Source organism: Dasypus novemcinctus, chromosome 3 (genome assembly GCF_030445035.2).
Source record: "Dasypus novemcinctus isolate mDasNov1 chromosome 3, mDasNov1.1.hap2, whole genome shotgun sequence".
NCBI classification, from domain to species: Eukaryota; Metazoa; Chordata; class Mammalia; order Cingulata; family Dasypodidae; genus Dasypus; species Dasypus novemcinctus.
The window spans coordinates 40028162-40044601 of NC_080675.1; the positions used below are offsets into that span (position 1 = coordinate 40028162).

Here is a 16440-nt window from a genome sequence, read left to right on the forward strand (position 1 = left end):
CAAAGCCAGGAAAAAACCACCAAAATAAAAAGTGCTGAGAGGATACTTTTAGCAACAGTACACCAACAAATTAGACAACCTAGATGAAATGGACAAAAACTAGAATTACACAAACTACCTACACTCACTCGAAAAGATAAAAGATATCAACAGATCAATAACTAGTAATGTAATACACCACATTAACATAACAAGAGATTAAATCAGTAATTCAAAAACTTCTAACAAAGAAAAACCCAGGGGGTGTCATGGCAGCCAGTTTCAAGTTGGCAGGAGTTCCCCACAGAACTGGGGAAAGTCATTAAAGCAGAGAAAGAAGTGTCCCACTTAGTGGGAAATTGTGGGAATGAGCAGAGGCTTCATGGGGCTGACTGTGTCACTGGTAGCAGCCCGTGGTAAAGATCCAGGCCAGGCCTTTGCATTTCTGGGCAGAGCCGGACAGAGCCAGTGTTGCCTAGGAACCCCTCATTGTGTTATGGAATCCTGAGTGTTTTGATTCAGACTAGTTTCGTCAAGGCAGTGGGTCAAGGACACTTGGTGGGATTGTCTGATGACATTGGGTACCTTTCAGGGGACGGACCACTTGGTTCTCCGACCCACAGCCATGTCTTCCTGACTTGGCAGCCTCAGCTCCAGCTTGGCCATTCTCTGGGTCAAGTGGGGGGCAGACCAGCTTCCCTCACTGGCCAGATTTCAAACTTTACAAAGGATATGCTGATGGAGGGCATGGAGGCAGTGAAAGAATTGCCAAACTCTAGGAGAGAGGAAATTGAAGTCATTCATTCAACTTTAATCAGAGAAATATATCGTTCATTCATCGATTCTGGAATTTGAGAAAATTCATCTAGGACATTGTCATCTGAAGCCTCATCTGAGATTTCACGTCTACAGTCAGTTTCATCGTAATCATTATGCTTTAGCTTGCTGCTCTCTCTTTACATTCATCTTCTGATTTGTCTAATAATTGAGACTATTTTCCTCTGTTTTCTTCTCTTTGGGAAAAATGAAAATTCTGAATTTTCAATCATTTTCATTGAAAGCTTAAAAAAGGGGGGGAGGGGGTATGGTAAAGATGGTATCTCCAGACTGCTTTTGCCTTCTTAAACGATGATGCAATACTTTGGTCAAGGCAATAAGAAAACTGGTCATTTCACTATTGTGTCATCCTCTTAGGCAATTCCATCAGTTTTCTGCTTCCTTATTATTTTATTCTGTTTTAGCATAGTTGGGAATAATTGATAAGTAATGATGAAATAATTCCCAAGATGATGAAATAGCAAAATGTGTCAAGATACAGGAAAAAAATAAGATCACTAACATCTCATGATTATTCTTTGATTTATGAAATGGTCAAATGGGATGAGTTTTATTGTTTTTTTTTTTTAAGTAAATTTTCTCTTCTCATTGGAAGACCTCCAAAAAAGAATAAAGTCATAAATATCAATCTGCACAAATAGAATTGCTCAAAAAAGAAACTGAAACTACACCTGGATCAAGTGGACCCTAATAACAAGGGTTAAGCAGGATGGGATAATTTAAGGATGTAGGAGTGTTTCATGGAGTCCAATGGAGTCCCACCATCAGTCTCATCTTTTTTCTCAGTCACTGTTAAACTGTGTTTGTAGTTATATTAATAGAATTCCTTAAAAAAGTCTTATGTTTCATATGAAAAGGAAAAAGAAGGAAGGAAGGATGGGAGGGAGGAGAGAAAAGCCCGGGACCAGGGGGCTTCACGGGTGAATTTTACCAAACATTCCAAGAGGAATTAATACCAATCCTGCTCAAACCCTTCCAAGAAATTGAAGAGGAGGAAACCCTCCCCAACTCATTATAGGAGACCAGCATCACCCTAATACCAAAGTCACATTAAGAAACCCAAAAAAAAATTATAGACCAATATCCCTCAAGAATATAGATGCAAAAATCCTCAACAAAATACTAGCAAAATGAATCCAAAGACACATACACCATGATCAGGAGGGATTTACCCCAGGTATGAAAAGATGATCAATGTAAGAAAACAAATTAATGTAATACACCACAATAACATAACAAAAGAAGAAACACATGATAAACTCGAATGATGCAGAAAATACATGTGACTAAATCTACCCCTTCTTGACAAAACACTTACAAAACCAGAAATACAAGGAAATCTCCTCAATATGATAAAAGGCATATATGAAAAACCCACAGCTAACATCATACTCAATAGTGAAAGACTGAAAGCTTTCCTTCTAAGATCTGGAACAAGGTAAGGATGCCATTGTCCCCACTTTAGTCAACACAATACTGAAAATTCTAGCCAGAGAAATTATGCAAGAAAAAGAAAAAAAAAGACATCCAAATTGTAAAGGAAGGAGTAAAACACTCCCTGTTTGAAAATGATATGACCCTATATATAAAAAATCCTGAAAATTCCACAACAAAGCTACTAGAACTAGTAAATTAAGCAAAGTGGAAGAGTACAAGATCAACACACAAAAATCAGTAGTGTTTCTACACACTAATAATGAGCAGTCTGAAGAAGAAATCAAGAAAAAATTCCATTTACAATAGCAATTGAAAGAATCAAATATCTAGAAATAAATCTAAGCAAGGATTTAAAGGACTTGGACAAAGAAATCAGCAAAACATTGCTAAAAGAAATCAAAGAAGACCTAAACAAATGGAAGGAAATATATTCATAGATTGGAAGACTAAATGTTGTTAAGATGTCAATTCTACCCAAAACAATTTACAAATTCAACAGCCTGTCTTGCAGAAATGGAAAAGCCAATTGTCAAATTTACTTGGGAGTGTCCAAGATAGTGGAGTAAGGAACAACAGGATGTAGTCCTCCAGAAACTGCAAGGAGGACTTAACACATGTTGGGGGAAACACAGACAACTACAAGAATATAGAATAAGTAGAACCAAGTGTCAAAGAGGACCCTTAACACAAAACAAAATGAAATAAAACTCTAGAGTAGAAGAAAAGCTAACCAACTGAACAAGGCCATCAAGATAAACAGAAGCCTACACTCCAGCAAAAAAATTACAAGCCATGCTAAGAAAAAGGAAGATGTGCCTAGTCTAATGAACAAACTAAGAAGCAAGAGGAGATGCAGAGCATGGAAAAGCTAATCAAGGGTGTCCAAACAAATATAATGAATCAACGTCATAAAACAAAGGAAGAGATAAAGTATATTAAGAAGTCAAGGGAAACGGACTTTGGCCCAGTGGTTAGGGCGTCCGTCTACCATATGGGAGGTCCACGGTTCAAACCCCGGGCCTCCTTGACCCCTGTGGAGCTGGCCATGCGCAGTGCTGATGCGCGCAAGGAGTGCCATGCCACGCAAGGGTGTCCCCCGCGTGCGGGAGCCCCACGCGCAAGGAGTGCGCCCGTGAGGAAAGCCGCCCAGTGTGAAAAGAAAGTGCAGACTGCCCAGGAATGGCGCCACCCACACTTCCCGTGCCGCTGACGACAACAGAAGCGGACAAAGAAACAAGACGCAGCAAATAGACACCAAGAACAGACAACCAGGGGAGGGGGGGAAATTAAATAAATAAATAAATCTTTTAAAAAAAAAAAAAAAGTCAAGAGGGGAACATACAGAAGAAATCATAAACATACATAAAAAGATAACAGATCTGACAGTGACAAAAGGCACAATTAAAGAAATTAAAAATACACTGGAAGCAACATAACAGCAGATTTGAAAAGGCAGAGGAAAGAAGTAGGGATGTTAAAGATAGATCATCTGAAAATCACACAGATAGTCGAATAGATAGATAAAAAGAAAGAAAAAATTCAGCAGGAACTCAGGGAATGAAATGACAACACAAAATGCACAAACATATGCATTGTAGGCATCCCACAGGGAGAAGAGAAGGAAACCAGGACAGAAAGAGTACTGGAGAAAATAATGGCTGAAAAATTCCTAACCCTTATGAGGGACATGGATGTACATGTCCAGGAAGGGCAGTGCATTCCAAACAGTGTAAATCCTAACAGGTCTACCCGAGAAATATACTTCTCAAATTGTCAAATGCTCAAGACAAGGAGAGAATTCTGAAAGTGACAAGAGAAAACAGATGCATCACATGTAAGAGAAGATCGATAAGATTAAGCACTGATTTCTCATTTGAAACCATGGAGGCAAGAAGTTGGTGGTATGACATAGTTACGGTGCTAAAAGAAAAAACTGCCAACCAAGAATTCTGTATCCAGCAAAGTTAGCAATCAAAAATGAAGGAGAGTTCAAAATATTCCCAGATTAAACAGAAATTGAGAGAGTTTGTCAACCAGAGTCCTTCCCTTCAAGAAATACTAAAGGGAGTTCTGCAGGGGACATTATATATCCTGCTATAACCTACTGAATGGTCTGGGAGAGAATGTAACCTACAATGTAAATTATGATCCATGCTGTGTAACAGTGCTTCAAAATGTTTTCATCAATTGCAATGAATATACCACATTAAAGAAAGAAGTTGTTGATGTGGGAAAAGTAGGGTATGTGGGGAGTGGGGTATATGGAAACCTCCTATATTTTTTTTAAAGATTTGTTTATTTCTTTCCCCTTCCCCCCTCTACTCCCTCCCCAGTTGTCTGTTCTCTGTGTCTATTTGCTGCATGCTCTTTGTCTGCTTCTGTTGTTGTCAGCGGCACGGGAATCTGTGTTTCTTTTTGTTGCATCATCTTGTTGTGTCAGCTCTGTGGGTGTGCGGTGCCATTCCTGGGCAGGCTGCACTTTCTTTCATGCAGGGCGGCTCTCCTTACAGGGCTCACTCCTTGCGTGTGGGGCTCCCCTACGTGGGGGACACTCCTGCGTGGCACAGCACTCCTTGTGCACATCAGCACTGTGCATGGGCCAGCTGCACATGAGTCAAGGAGGCCGGGGGTTTGAACCACAAACCTCCCATGTCGTAGATGGACGCCCAAACCACTGGGCCAAGTCCACTTCCCTCCTATATTTTTTAATATAACATTTTGTGTGATCTATGTATCTTTTAAAAATACATTAAAATATATTAAAAAAATAAAGGGAGTTCTGCAGGTAGAAAGGAAAAAACAGGAGAGAAGGGGTTGGGGAGAGTATAGAAAGGAAGATTATTAGTAAGAGTAACTAAAAGGGTAAAAAGAAATAAAAATAGAATATGGCATATATAAACCTAAAGAAAATATGGCTAATGTAAATACTGTCTTAATATTGAATGTTAATGGATTAAAGTCTCTGATCTAAAGACACAGATTGGCAGCATGGATAAGTAAATATGACCCATCTATATGCTGTCTATAAGGATCTCACCTTAGACCCAGGGGCATAAGGAGGTTGCAAGTGAAAAATTGGAAAACAATTTTCCATGCCAACAATAACCAAAAAAGGGAGTAGTTATACTAATATCAGACAAAATAGACTTTAAATTAAAACAATTGTAAGAGACAAAGAAGGACACTATATATTAAAAAAAAAAAAAAAAGGTAATCCATCAAGAGCAAAGAACAATCAAATATTTATGCACCTAACTACAGTGCCTCAAAATACATGAGGCAAACAATGGAAAACCTAAGGGAAGAAATAAATGTTTCTACAATCATAGTGGGGGACTTTAATACACTTTATCACCATTAGAACATCTCAACAGAGGGTTAATAAACAGAGACCTTAAATAATACATTAAAGGAACTAGACCTAATAGACCTATACAGAACATTACACAAAAATACAGCAGGATATACATTCTTCTCAAGCTCACATGGATCATTCTCCAGGATAGACCACATACTAGGTCACAGAACAAGTCTCAATGAATTGAGAAAGGTTGAAATTACACAAAGTAATTTCTCTGACCATGAGACTGGAAATTAATAAGGGGCAGAGAACCAGAATAGGCACAAATATATGGAAGTTGAACAACACACTTAAATAATCAGTGGGTCAAGGAAGAAATTGAAAAATCTAACTAAATCAAAACAAATGAAAATGAGAAAACAACCTATCAAAACTTATGGGATGCAGCTAAAGCAGTACTGAGAAGGAAATTTATAGGCGTAAATTCTTAAAAAAGAAGAAAGAGCTAAAATCAAAGACCTAACTGCACACCTGGAGGAACTAGAAAAAGAACAACAAACTAAACCCAAAGCAAACAGAAAGAAGGAAATAAAGATTAGAGCAGAACTAAATGAAATTGAGAATTTTAAAGAAAGAACAGTAGAATAATTAAAACCAAAGTTAGTTCTTTGAGAAGATTAATAGAATTAACAAACTCCTAGCTAGACTAAGAAAAAAGAGAAAAGATGAAAATAAATAAAATAAAAAGTGAAAGAGGTAATATTACCACTGATCCCACAGAAATAAAGTGTATCATAAAGGATACTTTGAAACAAGATAGATAATTTAGATGAAATGGACCAATATCTAGAAACACATAAGCAACCTACATTGATGAAAGGAGAAATAGAAGAACGCAACAGGCCAATCACAAGTAGCAAGATTAAATTAGTCATCAAAAGCCTCCCAACCAAGAAAACCCAAGGACCAGATGGCTTCATGGCTGAATTATACCTGTAATTCCAAAAAGAACACCAATCCTGCTTAAACTCTTCCAAAAATCAGAAATGGAGGGAACATTACCTAACTCATTCTATGATGCCAACATCACCCTAATATCAAAGCCACATAAATACACCACAAGAAAAGAAAACCACAGCCAATCTCTCTAATGAACTTAGGTGCTAAAATCCTCAACAAAATAGTTGCTAATCATATTCATCAAATGAATTATACACCAGGATCAAGTGGGTTTTATCCCAGGTATGCAAGGATGGTTCAACATAAGAAAATCAATCAATGTAATACACCACATTAACAGATCAAAAGAAAAAAATGCCATAGTCATCATTGATGCAGAAAAAGCATTTAATAAGATACAGCATCCTTTCTTGATAAAAAATATTTTTAAAGATAAGAATAAAAGGAAACTTTAACATAATAAGGAGTATATATGAAACATAAACAGCTAACATCATACTCAATGGTGAAATGCTGAAGGGTTTCCCTCCAAGATCTGGAACAAGACAAGGATGCCCACTGTCACCACTCTTATTTAACATTGTATTAGAAGTACTTGCTTGAGCAGTTTGGCAAGAAAAAGAAATAAAAGTCATCCAAATTGGAAAGGAAGAAGTAAAAATTTCACTATTTGCAGCTTACATGATCCTATACATAGAAACCAAAAAAAAATCTACAACAAAGCCTCTAGACCTGATAAACAAATTCACTAAAGTAGCAGGATTTAAGAGCAACACACAAAAATTAGTAACATTCTATACACTAATAATAAGAAATCTGAGAAGGAAATCAGGGGAAAAAATCCATTTACAATAGCAACTAAAATAATCAAATATCTAGAAATAAACTTAAATACGGGTATAAAAGATTTGCACACAGAAAACTATACAATGTTGCTAAAGAATATCAAAGAACATTATTCCATGTTCACGGATTGGAAGACTAAGTATCATTAAGATGTCTGTTCTACCAAAATTGATTTACAGATTAAACACAATCCAAATAAAATTACACAGCATTTTTCACTGAACTGGAAAAGCCAATTATGAAATTTATTTGAAAGGTCAAGGGGCCCTGAATAGTCAAAAATATATTGAAGAAGAAAAACAAAATTGGAGGAATCACACCACCTGACTTTAAAGCACACTACAAAACTACAGTGAGCAAAACTGCACGGTGGGAAGCACATGTGGCTCAAGGAATTGAGTTACCACCTATCACATGGGAGGTCCCTGATTTGGTTCCCAGTGCCTCCTAAAGAAGAAAGTGAGCTGGTGCAATGGGCAGGTGCAGTGACTGATGCAACAAGATGACACAAGAAGAAAAACATAATGAGAGACACAACAAGGCAGGGAACAGATATTCCTAGTGCCTCCTAAAGATGAGGAAGACAGCAAGCTGACACAATGGGCAGGCATGGCAAACTGATGCAACTAGATGATGCAACAAGAGACACAAAGAAGGGAAGCAGACTTGGCCCAGTGGATAGGGCATCCGTCTACCACATGGGAGGTCTGCGGTTCAAATCCTGGGCCTCCTTGACCCGTGTGGAGCTGGCCCACGTGCAGCGCTGATGTGCGCAAGGAGTGCTGTGCCACGCAAGGGTGTCCCCCATGTACGGGAGCCCCATGTGCAAGGAGTGCACCCCATAAGGAGAGCCGCCCAACATGAAAGAAAGTGCAGCCTGCCCAGGAATGGTGCCGCACACACGGAGAGCTGACGCAGCAAGATGATGCAACAAAAAGAAACACAGATTCCCATGCAACTGACAACAGAAGCAGACAAAGAAGAATATGCAGCAAAATGGACACAGAGAACAGACAACTGGGGCGGGGAGGAGGGAAGGGGAGAGAAATAAGTAAAATAAATCTTTAAAAAAAAAAGAGAGACACACAAAGAAAAACATAACAAGGAAGCAGATGTGGCTCAAGTGATTGAGTTCCCGCCTACCACATGGGAGGTCCCAGGTTCAGTCCCCAGTGACTCCTGGAGACGGCACCAGCATGGCACCAGCAGGCATTGCGAGCTAATGCAACAAAATGATGCAACAAAGAGACACAAAGAGGAAAGACAACGAGAGACACAACAAACCAGGGAGTTGAGTTGGCTCAAGCATCAAGCACCTCTCCCACATGGGAGGTCCCAGGTCAGTTCCCAGTGTCTCCTGAAGAGAAGACGAGCAGACACAAAGAGCAATAAACAAATGGACACAGAGAGCAGACAGTGAGTACAAAACAATGAGGAGGAGGGGAATAAATAAATAAAATAAATTTTAGGGAAAAAAACAATGAGAGACCCAAAAAGCAGGGAATGGAGGTGGCTCAAGTGATTAGGCACATCCCTTCCATATCAGAGGTCCTGGGTTTGGCTCCCAGTGCCTCCTAAAGAAACAAGGAAGATGAACAGACACAGCAAGAGCAAACAATGAGGGGGTGGAGAGAAATAAAATAAAAAAATAAAATAAAATAAAATAACTGCATTGTATTGGCACAAGGATAGACATACTGTCCAGTGGAATTGAATAGAGAGTTCCAATATAGATATGTGCATATACAGCCAACTGATATTTGACAAAGCCACCAAGCCCATTCAACTGGGACAGAAGAGCCTCTTCAACAAATGGTGCTGGGAGAATTGGATATACATATCCAGAAGAAAGAGAAAAGATCATCATCTCACACCCTATACAAAAATTAACTCAAGATGGATCAAAGACCTAAGTAAAAGAGCCAAGACCATAAAGCTCCTAGAAGATAATGTAGGGATGCTTCTTTGAGATATTGTAGTAGGAAATGGTTTCATAAACTACATCAAAAGTATGAGCACTGAAAGAAAAATTAGATAAATGGAACCTCCTTAAAATTAAAAACATCTGTGCTTCAAAGGAGTTTGTCAAGAAAGTGAAAAGGCAGCCTACTCAATGGGAGAAAATATTTGGGAACCACTTATCCAATAAGGAACTACTATCTAGGGAAGCGGTTGTGGTTCAACTGATAGAGCATCCACCTACCATATGGAGGGTCCAGGGTTCAATTCCCAGGGCCTCCTGACCCGTGTGGTGAGCTGAACCAGGAGCAGTGCTGCCGCGTGCAAGGAGTGCCATGCCACACAGGGGTGTCCCCCACATAAGGGTGCCCCACACACAAGGAGTGCACCCCACAAGGAGAACTGCCCCACTTGAAAAAAGCACGGCCTGCCCAGGAGTGGCGCCACACACACAGAGCAGACACAGCAAGATGACACAACAAAAAAAAGTGACAGAGTTTCCTGGTGCCGCATGACAAGAATGCCAGCAGACACAGAACACACAGCAAATGGACACAGAGAGCAGACAACAGTGGGGAAGGGGAGAGAAATAAATAAAATAAATCTTAAAAAAAAAAAAAAGGAACTAAAATCCAGCACATATAAAGAAATCCTACATCTCAAAAATATAAAGACAAAAAGAAAACATTTTAAAAATGGGCAAGAGATTTGAATAGACACTTTTCCAGAGAGGAAATATGAATAGCTAAAAAGCAAATAAAAAGATGCTCAACATCACTAGGTATTAGGGAAATGCAAATCAAAACTACAATAAGATATCATCTTACATCTATTAGACTAAGATCTATTTAAAAAAACAAACAGAAAACTACAAGTGTTGGAAAGGATGTGGAGGAAAGGGAACCCTCACACACTGCTGGTGAGAATGTAGAATGGTGCAGCCATTGTGGAAGATGGTTTGGTGGTTCCTCAGGAAGCTAACTATAGAATTGCCATATGCCTCTCTCTAAGCCAAACTCAGCATATAAATGCATTACCTTCCCCCAGGCATGGGACATGATTCAGAGGGATGAGCCTCCCTTGCACTGAGGGTTTACTACCAAGCTCCTCTTCCTCCTCCTCCTTCTAATTTATAAGGATAAATTAGTTTATATGGCTAAGAGATTTCAAAGTGAGTCGGGAGACCATACCAGAGATTATGCTTATGCACATCTCAGCAGTATCTCATTTACTGCCATAGTAAATATTGCCTCAAACAGCTGAGCTCCAAAGGGTTCTGTAGACATCCAGACACCATAGGCAGGGCTGATAAATTAGGAGTTTGGCACCCTGCCAGTGGGCCCTATTTTGGAATTTATTAACAGAGTTGGACTCAGTTGTAATTTCCTTACACATGGCTCTTCTGTCCCTTTTACTTGAACCTATAGTTGGTACTAGAGTTGATAGATTTATGTCCAAGAGACTTAAATCTTTGGGCTTTCCATGTGCTAGTTGGGCCCTGAATCTCAAAAGTGTTGCAAAACCTACTCTCCAGGTCCTTGGACTCACCCAAGACAACCAGCAAGGAGAGGATGAAGGACAATGGCCATCCCAAGGAACAGAGAGCATCTACAACTGCAAGCAAGATAGTCCCATCCATCTGCCCCATGGAATTTAAACCCTCTCTCAATTAGAGGCGGACTGGGCATCACCATCCCAGAAAGCTCAAGGTAAGAAATGAAAGATGGACTAGAGTAGACTTAGTGTTATTCTACTATAGACTTATTGTTATTTTAGCAGTGGAAAAACTTTTATCATTGATGCAGAGGCAGTGGCCACCAGAGGTTCTGAGGGGAGGGAGAGGGAAAAATAGGTGAAATATGGAGGCATTTTCGGAACATTGAACTGTCCTGAATGATGGTGCAATGACAAATACAGGCCATTATATATCTTGTCATAACTTACAAAATTTTGTGGGAAAGAGTTTAAACTATAATGTAAACTATAATCCACACTTAGTGGCAATGCTCCAATACATATTCATCAATTGCAACAAATGTACTACACTAATGAAAGATGTTGCTAATGTGGGAAAGTGTGGGAGGGGTAGGGAGTGTGACATATAGGAATACCCTACATTTTTCATGTAACTTTTATGTAATCTAAGTATCTTTAACAAATAAATAAATACATACATACATAAATGAATAAGAATTGCCATATGATCCAGCAATCCCACTGCTAGGTATATACCCAGAAAATTTGAAAGCAGGGATATGAACAGATAGAGGCACACCAATGTTGATAGCCACATTATGCACTATTGTCAAAGGTTGGAAGCAACCCAAGCGCCCATCAAAAGATGAATGTTTAAGCAAAATGTACATACTTACAATGGAATATTATTCAACAGTAAGAAAGAATGAAGTATTGACACATGCAACAACATGGATGAATCTCAAAGTCCTTATGTTTTTTTGTTGTTGTTGTTGTTTTTTTTAAGATTTATTTTTATTTATTTATTTAATTCCCCTCCCCTCCCCCGGTTGTCTGGTTTTTTTTGTGTCTTTTTGCTGCGTCTTGTTTCTTAGTCCGCTTCTGTTGTCGTCAGCGGCACGGGAAGTGTGGGCGGCTCCATTTCTCGGCAGGCTGCTCCCTCCTTCGCTCTGGGCGGCTCTCCTTATGGGTGCACTCCTTGTGCGTGGGGCTCCCCTACGCGGGGGACACCCCTGTGTGGCACGGCACTCCTTGCGCGCATCAGCACTGCGCATGGGCCAGCTCCACACGGGTCAAGGAGGCCCGGGGCTTGAACCGCTCAAAGTCCTTATGTTGAATGAAGTAAGCCAGTCTCCTTAGGACAAATATTGCAGGACCTTGCTGATATGACCTAAGCATATCGAGCAGACTCACAGAGATAAGAGTCTGGAAGATAGGTTTCCAGGAGACAGACACTGATGAGCCAGTGCTCAGTCTGAGCAGAACTTATAATAAAGTAGAAGGGTGTGGTTTAGCAGTGGATGCTGGTGATGGTGGTACAGGGATGTGAGCGGGGTTGATGGTGCTGGCGTGTGAGGGCTAGCAGGGTTGGGGGGGTTTGTACTATCCATGGAACTGGGGGCAGGACTGGAGGAAGGAACAGATGACCTCTGGAGAGGTTTACATATGTGATTGAAAATATAATTCTGGGAATGTTCTTTTGGCAAATATGGCAGGGGAAGGTCACTGGTGTTGGTGGTGGGGGGATGTTGGGAAAGGGTACACCTGGGGCATGCGTCTATGGAATGTGAATGTGTTCATCTTTGTCATAGGGTTTTATCTCAGTGGGTGGAGACGCACACAATAAACAACCAAGTATGAAACCCCAGATTGTGGAGCTCTACTGCATCCTCAAACAGAGGGGCAAGAATCTCTCAAGTTCTTAGGCAGTGCCTAATAAAAGAAAACAGACCAATATGCCAAGCACTCAATATTAATGCATGTAACTATGAAACTTATTCTTGAAAAAGTGAAACTTAGTTGTTACCATAAGTTCCGAGGGGAAGGGAAAGGAAGAATAGGTGGAATATAAGGCATTTTTAGAGCATTGGAATTGTTCTGCATGACAGGTCATTACACATTTTGTTAAAACCTATAAAACTATGTGGGGCAAAGTGTAAATGATAATGTAAACAAGTGGCCATGGTTAGTAACAATGTTTCAGTATTTGTTCAGCAACTGTAACAAATGTACCATACCCATGTAAGACATTATTAATAGGGAAAATGTGAAAGGCAAAGGAGTGGGGTATATGATAATCCCTTATATTTTCTATGTGACTTTTCTGTAACCTTAAGCTTCTTTGAAAATAAGTGGAAAAAAATAAGACACTGGGGGAATATACAGAAGAAATTGTAAGCATACATAAAAGATAACAGATCTTACAGTGATAAAAGGCACATTTCAATAAATTTTTTGGCTTTGTTTTTGGGGAGGTTTTGGGTTACAGAAAAATTACAAATATGGCAGGGGAGGTGCAGGGTGTTGGTCAGGGGGTGGGATGTGTGAGAAAGGATGTACCTGGGGCATGCCTGTATGGAATATGAATGTGTTCATGTCATGGGGTGTATCTCAGTGGGTGGAGACGCACACAATAACCATCCTAGGGAGATGTGCTACATTCTCTAACAGAGCGGCAAGAATCTCTGGAGTACATAGGTAGTACCTAGTGAAAGAGGACAGGCGAATACACCAGGCCCTTCATATTAATGCTTGTTCTTTTGAACCTTATTCTTGTAAAATTAAAACTTAACTTAGTAGTATAAATTGTCTAAAAGTTACCTCCTGAAAACCTCCTTTTTATTCAAATGTGGCCTCTCCCTAAGCCAAACTCAGCATATAACCTCCCTGTCTTCCCCCCAGTGTGGGAAATAATTCCAGGGGTGGGCCTCCCTGGCACTAACAGATTATTACCAGGTACCAACTAGCAAAGCATTTAGAAAAAATCCTTGACCAAAAGAGGGAAATATTAAATACAAATGAGTTGTTATGGCTAAAAGATTTCAAAGTGAGTCGGGAGGTCATTTCAGAGGTTACACTTATGCATGTCTCAGCAGGATCTCACTGACTACCACAGTAAACAGCACCTCAAACAGCAGGGCTCCTGAGGGCTCTAGAGACATCTAGACATTATAGGCAGAGCAGGCAATCTTAGAAATTCAGCACCCTGCCAATGGGCCTTACTTTGGAATATATGCTCCCCAGTGTAATTTCCCTACATGTAGCTCTTCTGTCCCCTTTATTTGAACCTATAATTAGCATTATAATTGTTAAATACAGGTCCCAGAGACTGAAAATCTTCAGTCTGTTCATATGTCGGTTGAGCCTTGAATTCAGCAGAGCTGCAGCCAACACCTGCTCTCAGACTTGCCCAGGACAACTAACAAAATCATGATTGACAATACCCATCCCAAAAAACAAAGAGCATCGACAACTTCAAGAAAGACAGTTCCATCCATGTGCTCCATGGGATCTAAGCTCCCTCTCAATTAGAAGAACAGTGGGCATCACCATCCCAAAATCCTCAAGATTGAGGAATGAAGAAATATAAGGGGGAAATGCAACCATGGCCCAAAGTAGACTTACTATTATTCTAGTAATAATAGGAACTTGTAACATTGATATAAAAATAGTGGTCACCAGAGATTCTGAGGGACAGGGGAGAAAAGAACAGGTGTAACATGGGCGATTTGGGGGACATTGGAATTGTTATGCATGATATTATAATGATGGATATATGCCATTATACAGTTTTCAAAACCTATAAAATTGTGCAGTGCGAAGTGTAAACCATAATGTAAACTATAGACCATGGTTAGTAGCAATGCTTCAATATGTGTTCATCAATTGTAACAAATGTACCACACTAATGAGAGATGTTATTAACAGGAGGAAATGTGAGGGGGATTGGAGTACATGGGAATGCCCTGTATTTTCAGTGTAACTTTTCTGTAATCTCTAAAACATCTTTAAAAATAAAGTTTAAAAATGAAAAAAAAATTCATATGGAAGTCGAACCCATCTTACAAAAGAATGAAGTTGGAGGACTCACATTTCCCAATCTTAAAACCTATTACAAAGCCACAGTAATCAAAATAGCATGGTACTTACACAAGGACAAATATATAAACCAATGGAATTGAACTCTGAGTTCAGAAATAAACCTTCATATCTATTGCCAACTGATTTTTTATAAGGCTGCTAAGTCTCCTCAGTTGGGAAAGAATAGTCTCTTCAACAAATGATGCTGGGAAAACTGGATGTCCATACACAAAAGAATGAAGGTAGACTCGTATCTCACACCATATTAAAAAATAAACCCAAAATGGATCAGAGACCCAAATATAATGAACAGAACTATAAAGCTCCTAGTAGAAAACATAGGGAAGTGTCTTCAGGACCTTGTGTTGGGCAATGATTTCTTAGACTTTATACCCAAAGCACAAGCAACAAAAGAAAATAAAAATAGATAAATGGAACCTCATCAAAATTAAAAACCTTAGTGCATCAAAGGACTTCATCATGAAAGTAAAAAGATAAACTACAGATTGGGAGAAAATATTTGGAAACCACATATCCACAATGAGATACTATTTCACATCCACTAGACTGGCTTCTCTTTTTTTTTTAATAGAAAATTAGAAGTGTTGGAGAGGAAGTGGAGAAATAAGAACACTCATTCATTGCTGGTGGCAATGTAAAATGGTTCAGCCACAGTGGAAGACAGTTTAGTGGTTACTCAGAAATTTAATAATAGAATTACGATATAACTCTACAATTCCACTACTAGATATATATCCAAAAGAATTGCAAATAGGAACTCAAACAAATATTTGCACACTTATGCTCATAGTGGTAATATTCACAATTGCCAAAAGATGGAAGCAACCCAAGTGTCCATAAGATGAGGAATGGATAAACAACGTGTGGTATATACATAAACAAGGGAATATTATTCAGCTGTAAAAAGGAATGAAATTGTGATACAAATGACAACATGGAAGAATCTTGAAGACATCATGTTGAGTGTAATAAGCCAGAACACAAAAAGACAAACGTTGTATGATCTTATTGTTATGAAATAATTAGAATAAGTAAATTCATAGAACCAGAAACTATAATATAGGTTACCAAGGGTTGAGGTGGAGATAGGGAATGGGAGTCAATGCTTAAATTGTACAGAGTTTCTATTTGGAGTGATAAAAAAGTTTTGGTAATGGATGGTAGATGATGGTAGCACAACATTGTGAATGTAATTAACAGCTCTGAATTGTGTTTGTGTGGTTAAAAGGGATAATTTTAGCTTGCATATATGTTACTAGAATAAAATTTAAAAAAACAACACAGGATTGTGCAACACAGTGGACCCTAATGTAAACCATGGACTGGGAACAACACGAAAGAAGCTAGCAATGCTTTCCTGACTCAACCCTCTCTCAAAAAAAATACCCAATTTATCTAAAAATTTATTTTTATTATTATTTTTTCAGTTTTTAAAAAAATATTACATTCAAAAAATATGAGGTCCCCATTCACCCCCTCTAAAAATTTATTAACAGAAAAAAATCCTTTGAAGATTCAAGCCAAAAGACGAAGTCATTTATAAG

At 39.0% G+C, this 16440-nt stretch overlaps 1 long non-coding RNA gene across 1 annotated transcript in view; it reads left to right on the plus strand.

The window, feature by feature from the left end:
• Positions 1 to 590: 590 nt before the first annotated feature.
• Positions 591 to 16440, plus strand: part of LOC131277909 (uncharacterized) — a 42691-nt gene continuing 26841 nt past the window's right edge. Inside the window, exons 1-2 of the long non-coding RNA XR_009184955.2 lie at positions 591 to 890; positions 10854 to 11028. This is a non-coding gene — a long non-coding RNA (uncharacterized lncRNA). The remainder of the gene's footprint in view (positions 891 to 10853; positions 11029 to 16440) is intronic.